Source organism: Pimephales promelas, chromosome 25 (genome assembly GCF_988280905.1).
Source record: "Pimephales promelas chromosome 25, fPimPro1.hap1.1, whole genome shotgun sequence".
Lineage (NCBI taxonomy): Eukaryota > Metazoa > Chordata > Actinopteri > Cypriniformes > Leuciscidae > Pimephales > Pimephales promelas.
In genome coordinates this window covers 7,803,444-7,820,263 of record NC_142793.1, presented here as the reverse complement: position 1 = coordinate 7,820,263, position 16,820 = coordinate 7,803,444, and the positions used below count along the sequence as shown (strand labels likewise).

Here is a 16,820-nt window from a genome sequence, read left to right as displayed (position 1 = left end):
AATAACCAACACTATCTCACGACCAATTCGTACGAATTCGACGCATGATTAAAAAGTGTCTAATTCGTACTAATTCGTACGACCTCACTCGTACTAATTTGTACGATTTGTCTAAACCCACGTGATGGTTAGGTTAAGGGGCGGGGTCAGGGGTAGGTCATTCGTACGAATTCATACGAATTGGCCAATTCGTAAAATATGTACGATTTAGCAAAATCGTATTAATTCGTACGAGTGAGGTCGTATGAATTGTTACGAATTAGCCACTTTTTAATCATTCGTCGAATTCGTACGATTTGGTCGTGAGATCGGGTTGTAATAACAGAGGAAGAACATAATCAAATTAACGTTCGCAAAATGTTTTGAGGATATATTATTTAGTCCTGAGATGATAAAATGTTTTTAATAAAACATTCCTTTAAATTGACTTTTTAACAAACATTTTGCATGATACATTTTGAGGATTTTTTGTCGAAATGTTGTTATCTTTTATAAATCATTGGCACAATAACAAAGGAGGAACATTATCAAAGCAACATTCATCAAATGTTTTGTGGACATTTACCTGAGATGACAAAATCTCATAATATATGTTAACAAAAGCTCATAAAATTGTAAGGATATTTTAAGGAAGCTGTTTAGGTAACAGATTTTAGAATTATTTTAACCTATAGAATAATGGCATAATTTTCCATAATGAAAGAGGAACATTGTCAAAACAGCATACGGTAAAGTGTTTTGAGGATATATTAGGCTACTCTGAAATGAACTGTTGCGACAAATGCGTTTACAAGAGATGAGAAGCTGATTGGAGGTCGCTGTAGATCGACGTTTAAAACCACCAATCACAGCGCGATGTTCCCATGACGTAAGAACATTTGAACTCGACAAACAGCGCAAATAAAGCAACGTTTCTGTTGAAGAAATCGGCGCAGAATGTCCGTTGTCTAAATTGGCGACACATTGGCCCAAAACAACAGAACTCCTGGTCAACGGAACTCTTTCACAACTGTAAGTTTTTGTGTGTATTTTTTCAGTTTACATAGCTTTCTCTTATCCTTGATGTCTTTCAGTATTAGACCTAACTTTCTTAGAATTGTATGACAGTCGCAATAAATCTGAGTGTATGCTACTTTTGAATAACAGCTAGATTTGTTTTAATGCAGACTCCAAACGGACTGTTTCAAGATGATTAACTTACCGATGACACAATAAAGTCTCCATTTACAACCAAGGTAGCCTACTATAATGCCGGTATTGTGTTCTATGCATACGAATACTGTATTTTTACTTAAAAGTGATCTTAATGTCTTTTGAAAGTAAAAGTTAATAATAATTCAGTAATTCATATAACGTTAGAGGTTAACGTTAATGAATTGGAAAGAGCGTTTCTCAAGGCTTCAGTGTATATAACATTCTTCTTTCAGATGAATACTATCTGAGTTATATTTAAAAAAATGTCCTGACTCTTCTGACTTTTAGAATGGCAGTGAATGGCCGTCTATCAAGGCGCATCCATCCATGATAAAAGTAATCCACCACATGACTCTGGCGGGGTTATAAAGCCCTTTTAAAGCGAAGCATTTGTGTAAGAAAAATATCCATTTTTAAAACTTTATTGTATTAAGATATTGGATACATGGATTAAGTATGTTTTAAATTACAGAAACAAAAAAGATACTCATAATTTATCATATTTATACTTTCAATAAATTAGTCTTTACATAATTTCTGACTGCTAATTAGGCTGGCTAATTTTGAAAGTTTTCAATGTCAATATTGCTTGTGATCTTAATGTATGTGTATTCTTTATGTTTACACTTTTGCATGATCTTCTTTTTTAGGCTATGAGGAAAAACTCTACCGTGCACACAGAGAACAGAGCTCAATGCTAACTGGGGGAGCAGCTGGACAACTAGAAGAGAGAATAGTAGAACACTATTATTAATACAGATTCCTGGATTATTTTTTTAAATATGGCAAGAACCAAAACAAGCAAAGACTGATGATGAGTGCTCTGAGCAAACACCGCAGTCAAGACGCATGAGTGACTTTACTGAGTTCTTCATGTAATGTTGGGCATTTACTGTACGCAGAACTTCTAATAATTTATGTGGATGCCATTTAAACCTGTTAGATTTTGATGTTTTAGTTTTGAGATTAATAAAATGTTATGCTTTAACAATGTTATAGCTAATCATTTTTGAGGGGTTTTAAGAGAACATTTTGGGAACAAAAATAAACTTCCGCTAAAAACTTTATAAGAAAGTTAGGGGATAATGTTTTAAAAATGTTATGATTAAACCTTTATAGAAGGTCATCACAAAACATTTTCAGAGTGTTCTTAGTGAATGTTATGCCATCTTTTAAGAGAACATTCTGGGAACAAAAAGAAAACTACCCACTGAAAATGATATAAGAACGTCAGGGAATAATTTTCTAACAATGTTAGCATTTAACATATTTAGAATGTTTTTAGAGAATGTTATTAGAACTTTTAAGAGAACATTCTGGGAACAAAAAGAAAACTACCTGCTGAAAGTGTTATAAAAACATTAGGGAATAATGTTCTAACAATGTTAGCAATAAACATATTTAAAATGTTTTTAGACAATGTTATTAGAACTTTTAAGAGAACATTTTAGGAACCAAAAGAAAACTACCCGCTGAAAATGTTATAAAAACATTAGGGAATAATGTTCTAACAATGTTAGCAATAAACATATTTTAAATGTTTTTAGACAATGTTATTAGAACTTTTCAGAGAACATTCTGGGAACAAAAAGAAAACTACCCGCTGAAAATGTTATAAGAACGTCAGGGAATAATTTTCTAACAATGTTAGCATTTAACATATTTAGAATGTTTTTAGAGAATGTTATTAGAACTTTTAAGAGAACATTCTGGGAACAAAAAGAAAACTACCTGCTGAAAGTGTTATAAAAACATTAGGGAATAATGTTCTAACAATGTTAGCAATAAACATATTTAAAATGTTTTTAGACAATGTTATTAGAACTTTTAAGAGAACATTTTAGGAACCAAAAGAAAACTACCCGCTGAAAATGTTATAAAAACATTAGGGAATAATGTTCTAACAATGTTAGCAATAAACATATTTTAAATGTTTTTAGACAATGTTATTAGAACTTTTCAGAGAACATTCTGGGAACAAAAAGAAAACTACCCGCTGAAAATGTTATAAGAACGTCAGGAAATAATGTTCTAACAATGTTAGCATTTAACATATTTAGAACGTTTTTAGAGAATGTTATTAGAACTTTTAAGAGAACATTTTAGGAACCAAAAGAAAACTACCCGCTGAAAACATTATTAGAACACTGCATGGTAATGTTCTCAGAACATTTTTAGAACAAAAAAATCCTAGCTGGGTAGGTCAAATAAGGAGCGAGTTCACAGTTTAATTAGACTACATGCATCACAAACACGGACAACTTGAATAGCCTAAAGTGTCAAAATCAGCAATAGGCAACCTCGTCCAGTGAAAGTGAAACAATCTGTGGCGACCACCGAATATTCCGTGGTACGGTCACGGAAGAAACCCGTGGTCCCATCATTTGTCAATAAGCAAAATGCTATAACTGGTCAGGGAAGATACAAAAGTTCACAGTTTAATTAGACTACATGCATCACAAACCCAGACAGCTTGAATAGCCAACCTAAAGTATCAAAATCAGCAGCAATATCGTCCAGTAACGGTGAACCAATCTGTGGCGACCACCGAATATTCCGTGGTACGGTCACGGAATTCAGGGTGACCAGACGTTATCCTAGCGATCAAACGACGACAGAACAATGCAATATCAAGTTAAAATCAAATATGTAAAGTAAAGTACTTTAAGTAAATTCAGAATATATCTTTCCAAATTATAAAACGACGTCAATTGGGGGAGCGCGCAGGTATTGTAACAGCCCGTGTGTAGACCACGGATGCTGCCTGTCATTGACTTACATAGGCATCAATTCCGTGGGCACATCACGGATTTTTTGGCAAATCCGTGACACTGCAACGGATTTTGAGTTAAGAGTCCGTGTTCATTTCACGGAATTCTGTGAGATCAGGTTGTTCCTAAGACATTTTAAATTAAGCTTATGTCGTTTTAGTTTCATATTGTCCACACTCTAAAAAATGATGAGTTGGATTTACTTAAAATATATATGCACCATTTTTGTATCAAAAAATGTGCACATATCTTTTAAGTAAATCCAACACAGTGCAGGCCATGTGAGATCAAAATAAATCTTAGTTCTGTTAACTTAAAATTTAAGCTCATTTATATATATAAAATAAGACAATTAAATCAGTTGAACCAACCATTTTAACTTAGTTTAGATCTTCAGCTTACATGTCTTAAAATAAATAACATGCAAATCACACACAATAAAGCATTTCACTTTATTATTTATTTAAATTGCATCTTAAAATATATTCAAATAGAAAATAGTTGTTAAAATAATAATAATAATATAGTCACAATATTACAGTTTTTCTTGGATCAAAGAAATGAAGGCTTGGTGGGCAGAAGAGACTTCTTTTAAAAATATTAAACAATCTTAGTGTGTGTGTGTGTGTGTGTGTGTGTGTCTATATATATAATTATATATATATATATATATATATATATGTCACCGCCCCGGGATGGTCCGACCCACACCCGGACGGACCTACACCCCACCGCGAGGAGCCGACACCACAAGGACACCAATGAACGGACAAAGAGACCAATGAGCAGATTAAGAGGGAAGTTTTATTTATTTTAAAAGTTCAAGAATGTTGAGCAGATGGTTTCGTCGTGTAGGCCTGGACAGGATTGGAGACCACTGGAATCCGTACTCTATTCCCACAAGGAAGATCTTCGTCGGCGCCGTTTGATTCATAAACAATATTTATATTTAATATTTATATTTAAACAATATGAATGTAAGCCAGAGGAGAACTGGCCCCCGACTGAGCCTGGGTTCTCCCAAGGTTTTTTCTCCATCCAATCTGATGGAGTTTTGGTTCCTTGCCACTGTCGCTTTGCTTTTGGCTTGCTTTGAGCTTGCTCAGTTGGGGTTATTTATTTAGTGTTTAGCAATGTTGTTGATCTGTGTTGTGCTACTTACATGTTATCACTGTGAAGCTGCTTTGATACAATCTGTATTGTGAAAAGCGCTATATAAATAAATGTGACTTGACTTGACTTGACGTGACTGCTCTGTGAAGCTCAGGCAGAGAGAATGGAGCTCGGTTACTCAGCGGCGTGTACACAGCGTGTCTGCTTCTCCGTGGGGCTCAGGCAGAAAGAATGAAGAAGTCGGGGTGCTCACTGACGTAGCTGCAGCGAAACTGCTTCTCTGTGGGGCTCGGGCAGAGAGAATGAACAGGGTCAGAGTGCTCACCGAGGTAACTGCAGCGATACTGCTTCTCTGTGGGGCTCAGGCAGAACGAATGAGGCTCGGTTGTTCAGCGGTGCAACTGCTTCTCTGTGGGGCTCAGGCAGAGAGGATGAAAAGGTCAGAGTGCTCACCGACGTAACTGCAGCAATACTGCTTCTCTGTGGGGCTCAGGCAGAAAGAATGGGGCTCGGTTGCTCAGCGGCGTGTTCACAGCGTATCCGCTTCTCTGTGGGGCTCAGGCAGAGAGAATGAAAAAGGTCAGAGTGCTCACCGACATAACTGCAGCGATACTGCTTCTCTGTGGGGCTCAGGCAGAAAGAATGGGGCTCGATTGCTCAGCGGCGTGTTCACAGCGTATCCGCTTCTCTGTGGGGCTCAGGCAGAGAGAATGAAAAAGGTCAGGGTGCTCACCGACGTATCTGCAGCAATACTGCTTCTCTGTGGGGCTCAGGCAGAAAGAATGGGGCTCGATTGCTCAGCGGCGTGTTCACAGCGTATCCGCTTCTCTGTGGGGCTCAGGCAGAGAGAATGAAAAAGGTCAGAGTGCTCACCGACGTAACTGCAGCGATACTGCTTCTCTGTGGGGCTCAGGCAGAAAGAATGGGGCTCGGTTGCTCAGCGGCGTGTTCACAGCGTATCCGCTTCTCTGTGGGGCTCAGGCAGAGAAAATGAAAAAGGTCAGAGTGCTCACCGACATAACTGCAGCGATACTGCTTCTCTGTGGAGCTCAGGCAGAAAGAATGGGGCTCGGTTGCTCAGCGGCGTGTTCACAGCGTATCCGCTTCTCTGTGGGGCTCAGGCAGAGAGAATGAAAAAGGTCAGGGTGCTCACCGACGTATCTGCAGCGATACTGCTTCTCTGTGGGGCTCAGGCAGAAAGAATGGGGCTCGGTTGCTCAGCGGCGTGTTCACAGCGTATCCGCTTCTCTGTGGGGCTCAGGCAGAGAGAATGAAAAAGGTCAGGGTGCTCACCGACGTATCTGCAGCGATACTGCTTCTCTGTGGGGCTCAGGCAGAAAGAATGGGGCTCGGTTGCTCAGCGGCGTGTTCACAGCGTATCCGCTTCTCTGTGGGGCTCAGGCAGAGAGAATGAAAAAGGTCAGGGTGCTCACCGACGTATCTGCAGCGATACTGCTTCTCTGTGGGGCTCAGGCAGAAAGAATGGGGCTCGGTGGCTCAGCGGCGTGTTCACAGCGTATCCGCTTCTCTGTGGGGCTCAGGCAGAGAGAATGAAAAAGGTCAGAGTGCTATAAGGAGTACAATCACTGGTGTTAATTCTCCATCGAGATGATCATTCAATGGTAGATAACTGGCGGAGTGGCTTAGCTGAAGCTGTATCCTTACAATGTTCAATGGTGAATAATGGCAGAAACCAGGTTCAGTAATACTTCTCTTCCCTGACGTTCATAGGGAGATGAATCAGTACAGACCACCGTAGCCTAAGCATTACACTTCCACCTTCGTGCACACTGCAATCCACACAGGCAAAACACACGTGAATAACTTTAAGAGATCAAAATCATTCCACTCACAAATCAGGCTTCAGTACGGCGTCTCTTCTATCTTCATCAATGAGGTGCTCCTGCAGCAATACTGTAGGCAATCATTAATTCCATACACCAGCCCACATAGTCATAATCATTCCTCATACCGCTTGCTCCAGCCCAATGTATGTCACTTCTCTCTCTGTTGCACTCTTTCACTCGTCGAGGACTTCCCAGCTCAGACACGTCGTTCCTTTTCTGCCTCTCCCTTTTCCCCGCTCACCAACCAAAGACCTTTTCAACTGTGCTGGTATGACGTGTGCGCCAATCAGCGATCGACGCGCTCACAATGCGCACCTGCTGTACATCAAATAGGAACCGGAGAAGTCTTAGGTCCCCCCCCCCCCCCCGGAAATGTTCCCCATGGGAACGAAGGCACAAAATAATAGTTCCGCCCCCCCCCCCCCCCTCGATTGTCACGAGTGACATATATATATATATATATATATATATTATTTTTTTCAAAAACCAATAAAAAAAAACAATTAAATGCAACAAATTAGTCCATTATTAAATACCTATAAATATAAAAAAATAGTCTATTAAATAATATCTATTAATTTAAACAAAACAGAAGTTAATTAATGACTTTCCTCCAGAGGTTATGAACGAATCTCTTCAAAAACATTTTAGCAGTAACTACTGGAAAACAGTAAAGATCTACAATCTTTATTTGAAGCTAAAGTTTTGTTTAAAGGGTATTTACTTATTTTGATAATAATTTTGAAGGTTTAATTTACTGAATTAATGCTGTCATTTAGGAATAATATTGTGCTAGAATCAAGATTGCCATTATTTAATGATAAATCGTGCACACACGGAGCTGTAGGCAATGTGCTTTCGAAATTAATATTTGTATGTTAACGTTACCAAAAGTAGGCTAACCCGCGATCCATGTAGGCCTATAGACAATAGAGATAGAGAACATGGGAATTTGTAAGTATGCAAAGTACATTAGTTTTATCCAAAAACAACTCGCTAATAAAGTAGGCCTATAATCTATCCGTGGGGGAGAGAGAGCGCAGTCCGAATTGGTCACACCGAACGCGTCAAACACGTCAAGTCTAGTTAGACGCTTGCATCTTCTGCAGCCCGCTCAAGTTCAAGATTTTCTACTGAGAAAGACGTTCGCGGCAAACGAGTCACCCAATTCGCGACGCCCGGCGCGAATGATGCGTCTTCGCGTCTTTGCATTGACTATGAATGTACTCTGCTATCGCAATTAAATTCGCGTTCGGTGTAAACACACCATTAATGCATATACGAGCCAACATCATGGTCATATATTTTGAAAAAACACAATATATAGCTACTCGCGTGCAAAACACTTATTTCATTCGTTAACATGTAGACTGCAAATGTTTGCATTCGTAAGAAACGTTTCTAATTGTTGATGCAAAATTTGTAGCAATTCTGAAATTCAGTTAAAAGTAAATTTCTTGACCAAAAATGCAATAAATGATCATGTGTAGGCCTAAGTACAAAAATTAAGCTTACCGCTTCAACGTCTTCACATGTGTTTCATATTTTTTTTGTCTGGATAGGCATCACGGGAAATTGCCTAGCCTATATCACGTGGCTCATACAGTTACTTAAACTGATATAATCGATTTACTTAATTTTGATGCAATTATTGTAGTAGTTGACATGCATTATGTTTTTTTATTTATTTGTAACGTATTTTACATTTTCCTTAATAACTCACAAACTACTTGAGATAGACTATCTTTTGATACAAGAAACATATATATGTGCACTAATTAATAATACAATTTATATATTTTTACTTATAAGAACAAGACTAAAATATTCAATTAAATGCAGTGTGGGGGCAATTGTAACACTGAGAAATAACTCCTATTAACCCACTTTATCTCAAATAAAAGCCTACCTCAAAGTAATCACTTTACTGCTGTTAATTTTAAGAGTTTATATAATATTCCCACTTTGTCAAGCACATATAAAACACACATTATTTTATATAAAAAATGCTAATTGATGATTTGTTAATACTGGAACAAACATTTATTTTAATACACCCTTTTAAAATGAAGTTTTACAATAGAATTTAGTGAAATATGTTCATTTTTTTAACAGAAAAGTATGTCAACACACACAAACAAGCTTATTACAATGGGCCTTGTGGCTCGGGGGCAACTGTAACACAGTGTTACAGTGTTGTTTATGTTCGTTTTTAATCAATAACCTAGGGATAAAATGTATACAAGTTTAAATTGACAGACATCTAAACTTTAGACAGCAGAAGAAAAATACTGTACATCCAAAAAATAACTTTCACACCTCAAAATCAGTTTGTCGTTAATAACTTCTGCTAAAGTTGAAAATGTCACGCTTCTTTTCCACAGATAGAGAGAGAATCCTATTGGGCATGTACAGATTAAGTGTCATCACTCTAGCTTGTTTCTGATTGGAGGAATTGAGTGTGGTACAATTGCCCCCTGTTACAATTGCCCCCGGTCTCCCCAGTGCTTCGTCAAGGTGATCAAAGTACACTGCATGCTTTCGAATCAGTACTGTGATGTCATACACCCAGGGATGTAGTGAAGGCTAAATGCGCAAATGCCGTTTACGCACCTCCCAATATTCGGGAATTGCGTTTACCCACCTCCAAAGTGCGTTTATCCACCTTTCAATTGCGTTTATCCACCTCTAAATATCCTAGTTCCTAAGACATTTTAAATTAAGCTTATGTCGTTAATTTAGTTTCTTTAATTTAGTTAATTTAGTATAGGTTGTTAAACCTAAGGCGAACTTTTTCACTCATTAAGACGGTCGCCTGCCACCACCTACTGGCGGTTTAGTGTTAAATGTTTAAAAGTAGCATCATTCTTTCTTATATGTAAATTAAAATCAATTTCATAACATTATTTCATGCAATTGTAATTTTTCAGTGTAAATGATTTAATTTGATCAACCCCTAGAGTAACAGCCCTATGGTGTCTTATTATTAGAAATAATTGAATTTATTGATCAAATTTAGGAATTTAAAATGAAATATGAAGCATACATTTAATAATATTGGGGGAGGGGGGTGCCCTTTAAAGGTGCAGAAATTACAATATGGTGATTTAAATATCAAAGCTGATATATCAATGATGAGAATATTTTTTAAGAATAAGTCAAATTTTTAAAAAATCTGAACAAGCAACTTTTTTACTCGGACAAGTGAAAGGCAGATTTACTTAGCATATGAAAAGGCTTAATGTCGAGCCCTCCCTATATAGCAATGTCATCAGGAGACACACATACACCGGTAGGCAGTGGCCCACCTTACCTGGTGACCATGTCTTGGTCCACCAGAATTTATAGTTTACCCACCTCTTCAACTACACCTCTGCATACACCAATCGTCTGTACTCTGTACAGTGCTGTCGATCACTGTCTGCTGTATGCTTTCGAATCAGTACTGTGATGTCATACACCAATCGTCTGTACTCTGTATAGTGCTGCTTCTAGTTGATCACTGTATATTTTCGAATCAGTACTGTGATGTCATACCCAGGGATGTAGTGGAGGCTAAATGCACGTAAATGCCATTTACCCACCTCCCAATATTCAACCCGGTCTCATCCCAAATCGTCATATAACTGACGTTTTGGGACGTCTTTTGACCATACGTCAATATTCGCCTTTTTAGGGCCCCCTTAAACGTCGGTAGATGAGGTTATGGGATCCTAACTCTACCCCATACCTAAACTTAACCCTAAACCTAACCCGTCACCTAACTGACGTTAAAGGTAAAGCGTCAGTTGTATGACGGCCCGGGATCGCCATCTACCGACGTTTAAGGGGGCCCTAAAAAGGCGGATATTGACGTATGGTCAAAATACGTCCCAAAACGTCAGTTATATGACGATTTGGGATGAGACTGTGTTACAATATTCGGGAATTGCGTTTGCACCTCCAAAGTGCGTTTATCCACATTTCAATTACGTTTATCCACCTCTAAATATCCAGTAGTTCCTAAGACATTTTAAATTAAGCTTATGTCGTTTTAGTTTCATATTGTCCACACTCTAAAAAATGATGATTTGGATTTACTTAAAATATATATGCACCATTTTTGTATCAAAAAATGTGCACATATCTTTTAAGTAAATCCAACACAGTGCAGGCCATGTGAGATCAAAATAAATCTTAGTTCTGTTAACTTAAAATTTAAGCTCATTTATATATATAAAATAAGACAATTAAATCAGTTGAACCAACCATTTTAACTTAGTTTAGATCTTCAGCTTACATGTCTTAAAATAAATAACATGCAAATCACACACAATAAAGCATTTCACTTTATTATTTATTTAAATTGCATCTTAAAATATATTCAAATAGAAAATAGTTGTTAAAATAATAATAATAATTGAGTCACAATATTACAGTTTTTCTTGGATCAAAGAAATGAAGGCTTGGTGGGCAGAAGAGACTTCTTTTAAAAATATTAAACAATCTTAGTGTGTGTGTGTGTGTGTGTGTGTGTCTATATATATAATTATATATATATATATATATATATATATATATTATTTTTTTCAAAAACCAATAAAAAAAAACAATTAAATGCAACAAATTAGTCCATTATTAAATACCTATAAATATAAAAAAATAGTCTATTAAATAATATCTATTAATTTAAACAAAACAGAAGTTAATTAATGACTTTCCTCCAGAGGTTATGAACGAATCTCTTCAAAAACATTTTAGCAGTAACTACTGGAAAACAGTAAAGATCTACAATCTTTATTTGAAGCTAAAGTTTTGTTTAATGGGTATTTACTTATTTTGATAATAATTTTGAAGGTTTAATTTACTGAATTAATGCTGTCATTTAGGAATAATATTGTGCTAGAATCAAGATTGCCATTATTTAATGATAAATCGTGCACACACGGAGCTGTAGGCAATGTGCTTTCGAAATTAATATTTGTATGTTAACGTTACCAAAAGTAGGCTAACCCGCGCCCAAGGCCCCCTTTCCCGCGATCCATGTAGGCCTATAGACAATAGAGATAGAGAACATGGGAATTTGTAAGTATGCAAAGTACATTAGTTTTATCCAAAAACAACTCGCTAATAAAGTAGGCCTATAATCTATCCGTGGGGGAGAGAGAGCGCAGTCCGAATTGGTCACACCGAACGCGTCAAACACGTCAAGTCTAGTTAGACGCTTGAATCTTCTGCAGCCCGCTCAAGTTCAAAATTCTCTACTGAGAAAGACGTTCGCGGCAAACGAGTCACCCAATTCGCGACGCCCGGCGCGAATGATGCGTCTTCGCGTCTTTGCATTGACTATGAATGTACTCTGCTATCGCAATTAAATTCGCGTTCGGTGTAAACACACCATTAATGCATATACGAGCCAACATCATGGTCATATATTTTGAAAAAACACAATATATAGCTACTCGCGTGCAAAACACTTATTTCATTCGTTAACATGTAGACTACAAATGTTTGCATTCGTAAGAAACGTTTCTAATTGTTGATGCAAAATTTGTAGCAATTCTGAAATTCAGTTAAAAGTAAATTTCTTGACCAAAAATGCAATAAATGATCATGTGTAGGCCTAAGTACAAAAATTAAGCTTACCGCTTCTCAACGTCTTCACATGTGTTTCATATTTTTTTTGTCTGGATAGGCATCACGGGAAATTGCATAGCCTATATCACGTGGCTCATACAGTTACTTAAACTGATATAATCGATTTACTTAATTTTGATGCAATTATTGTAGTAGTTGACATGCATTATGTTTTTTTATTATTTTATTTATGCATACATTTAAGTGCACCTAGTAGCTTATATTTTTTTTGTTACACACATATGTTAAGTAAACGTTGAAAAGTTAGGAATACTTATTTTTTTATGTTTGATCCAATTACTTTCATAAGTATTGGTTGTTCGGCTGCTTCAAGATCATACATGCTTTCGAAACAGTACTGTGATGTCATACACCAATCGTCTGTACTCTGTACAGTGCTGCTTCAAGATCATACTGTTTGCTTTCGAATCAGTACTGTGATGTCATACACCAATCGTCTGTACTCTGTACAGTGCTGCTTCAAGATCATACGTATGCTTTCAAATCAGTACTGTGATGTCATACACCAATCGTATGTACTCTGTACAGTGCTGCTTCAAGATCATACTGTTTGCTTTTGAATCAGTACTGTGATGTCATACACCAATCGTCTGTACTCTGTACAGTGCTGCTTCAAGATCATACTGTATGCTTTCGAATCAGGACTGTGATGTCATAAACCAATCGTCTGTAGGGGAGACCCGGGGCAATTGTAACGTATTTTACATTTTCCTTAATAACTCACAAACTACTTGAGATAGACTAGTCATCTTTTGATACAAGAAACATATATATGTGCACTAATTAATAATACAATTTATATATTTTTACTTATAAGAACAAGACTAAAATATTCAATTAAATGCAGTGTGGGGGCAATTGTAACACTGAGAAATAACTCCTATTAACCCACTTTATCTCAAATAAAAGCCTACCTCAAAGTAATCACTTTACTGCTGTTAATTTTAAGAGTTTATATAATATTCCCACTTTGTCAAGCACATATAAAACACACATTATTTTATATAAAAAATGCTAATTGATGATTTGTTAATACTGGAACAAACATTTATTTTAATACACCCTTTTAAAATGAAGTTTTACAATAGAATTTAGTGAAATATGTTCATTTTTTTAACAGAAAAGTATGTCAACACACACAAACAAGCTTATTACAATGGGCCTTGTGGCTCGGGGGCAACTGTAACACAGTGTTACAGTGTTGTTTATGTTCGTTTTTAATCAATAACCTAGGGATAAAATGTATACAAGTTTAAATTGACAGACATCTAAACTTTACACAGCAGAAGAAAAATACATTACATCCAAAAAATAACTTTCACACCTCAAAATCAGTTTGTCGTTAATAACTTCTGCTAAAGTTGAAAATGTCACGCTTCTTTTCCACAGATAGAGAGAGAATCCTATTGGGCATGTACAGATTAAGTGTCATCACTCTAGCTTGTTTCTGATTGGAGGAATTGAGTGTGGTACAATTGCCCCCTGTTACAATTGCCCCCGGTCTCCCCAGTGCTTCGTCAAGGTGATCAAAGTACACTGCATGCTTTCGAATCAGTACTGTGATGTCATACACCCAGGGATGTAGTGAAGGCTAAATGCGCAAATGCCGTTTACGCACCTCCCAATATTCGGGAATTGCGTTTACCCACCTCCAAAGTGCGTTTATCCACCTTTCAATTGCGTTTAACCACCTCTAAATATCCTAGTTCCTAAGACATTTTAAATTAAGCTTATGTCGTTAATTTAGTTTCTTTAATTTAGTTAATTTAGTATAGGTTGTTAAACCTAAGGCGAACTTTTTCACTCATTAAGACGGTCGCCTGCCACCACCTACTGGCGGTTTAGTGTTAAATGTTTAAAAGTAGCATCATTCTTTCTTATATGTAAATTAAAATCAATTTCATAACATTATTTCATGCAATTGTAATTTTTCAGTGTAAATGATTTAATTTGATCAACCCCTAGAGTAACAGCCCTATGGTGTCTTATTATTAGAAATAATTGAATTTATTGATCAAATTTAGGAATTTAAAATGAAATATGAAGCATACATTTAATAATATTGGGGGAGGGGGGTGCCCTTTAAAGGTGCAGAAATTACAATATGGTGATTTAAATATCAAAGCTGATATATCAATGATGAGAATATTTTTTAAGAATAAGTCAAATTTTTAAAAAATCTGAACAAGCAACTTTTTGACTCGGACAAGTGAAAGGCAGATTTACTTAGCATATGAAAAGGCTTAATGTCAAGCCCTCCCTATATAGCAATGTCATCAGGAGACACACATACACCGGTAGGCAGTGGCCCACCTTACCTGGTGACCATGTCTTGGTCGGTCCACCAGAATTTATAGTTTACCCACCTCTTCAACTACACCTCTGCATACACCAATCGTCTGTACTCTGTACAGTGCTGTCGATCACTGTCTGCTATATGCTTTCGAATCAGTACTGTGATGTCATACACCAATCGTCTGTACTCTGTATAGTGCTGCTTAGTTGATCACTGTATATTTTCGAATCAGTACTGTGATGTCTACCCAGGGATGTAGTGGAGGCTAAATGCACGTAAATGCCATTTACCCACCTCCCAATATTCGGGAATTGCGTTTGCACCTCCAAAGTGCGTTTATCCACCTTTCAATTACGTTTATCCACCTCTAAATATCCAGTAGTTCCTAAGACATTTTAAATTAAGCTTATGTCGTTTTAGTTTCATATTGTCCACACTCTAAAAAATGATGAGTTGGATTTACTTAAAATATATATGCACCATTTTTGTATCAAAAAACAACCCAGTCTCATATTAAAATGTACCCTGACTACGTTGGTCAAAAGTGCAAAACGTAGAGGGGTTACAATAATGGCTCTTAAATTGTATGACTGTTACATTTTTTTTGCTTATTCTTCTAATTGTTTTCCGTCAGAGTCACGTGACTTTCAAGATTACGGCTGTGAGAACAAAAAACATGGCGGACATTTCTTTCATGTTTAGTGAAAAAAACTATATTTTCAGTTGGCTTCTGCATAAAAAACAAGTTTTGATTACATTTCTAGCGAGAAATATATATTTTATTTTCATAATATCCACTCAGTGAGTGTACATAATCACCTGTTTGCTCGTTACTGCAAATATTTTTCAGATCTCGCCAGAATAATGTGAAACTGAAACGTTTTGGTTGCTATAACATGGACGCTGCTATCTGCATATTTTGACTTAGTTTCTGCATAAAAATAAGTTTTGATTACATTACTAGCGAGAAATATATATTTCATTTTCATAAGATCCACTCAGTGAATGTACATAATCACCTGTTTGCTCGTTATTGCGAATATCTTTCAGATCTCGCCTGAATAATGTGAAACTGAAACGTTTTGGTTGCTATAACATGGACGCTGCTATCGGCATATTTTATCTTAGTTTCTGCATAAAAATAAGTTTTGATTACATTTCTAGCGAGAAATATATATTTTACTTTCATAATATCCACTCAGTGAGTGTACATAATCACCTGTTTGCTCGTTACTGCAAATATGTTTCAGATCTCGCCAGAATAATGTGAAACTGAAACGTTTTGGTTGCTATAACATGGACGCTGCTATCTGCATATTTTGACTTAGTTTCTGCATAAAAATACGTTTTGATTACATTACTAGCGAGAAATATATATTTCATTTTCATCCACTCAGTGAATGTACATAATCACCTGTTTGCTCGTTATTGCGAATATCTTTCAGATCTCGCCAGAATAATGTGAAACTGAAACGTTTTGGTTGCTATAACATGGACGCTGCTATCTGCATATTTTGACTTAGTTTCTGCATAAAAATACGTTTTGATTACATTACTAGCGAGAAATATATATTTCATTTTCATCCACTCAGTGAATGTACATAATCACCTGTTTGCTCGTTATTGCGAATATCTTTCAGATCTCGCCAGAATAATGTGAAACTGAAACGTTTTGGTTGCTATAACATGGACGCTGCTATCTGCATATTTTGACTTAGTTTCTGCATAAAAATACGTTTTGATTACATTTCTAGCGAGAAATATATTTTTTATTTTCATAATATTCACTCAATCAATGTACATAATCACCTTGCTCATTATTGCAAATATTTTTCAGATCTCGCCAGAATAATGTGAAATTGAAACGTTTTGGTTGCTATGGACCCTGCTATCTGCATATTTTGACTTAGTTTCTGCATAAAAATAAGTTTTGATTACATTACTAGCGAGAAATATATATTT

The 16,820-nt window shown here is 36.4% G+C and overlaps 1 long non-coding RNA gene across 1 annotated transcript; it reads left to right on the top strand.

The window, feature by feature from the left end:
• Positions 1-360: 360 nt before the first annotated feature.
• Positions 361-2,361, top strand: LOC120468572 (uncharacterized). The gene is made up of 4 exons (XR_005620251.2): positions 361-1,011; positions 1,167-1,235; positions 1,483-1,588; positions 1,845-2,361. It is a non-coding gene; the product is annotated as an uncharacterized LOC120468572 (long non-coding RNA).
• Positions 2,362-16,820: the final 14,459 nt, after the last annotated feature.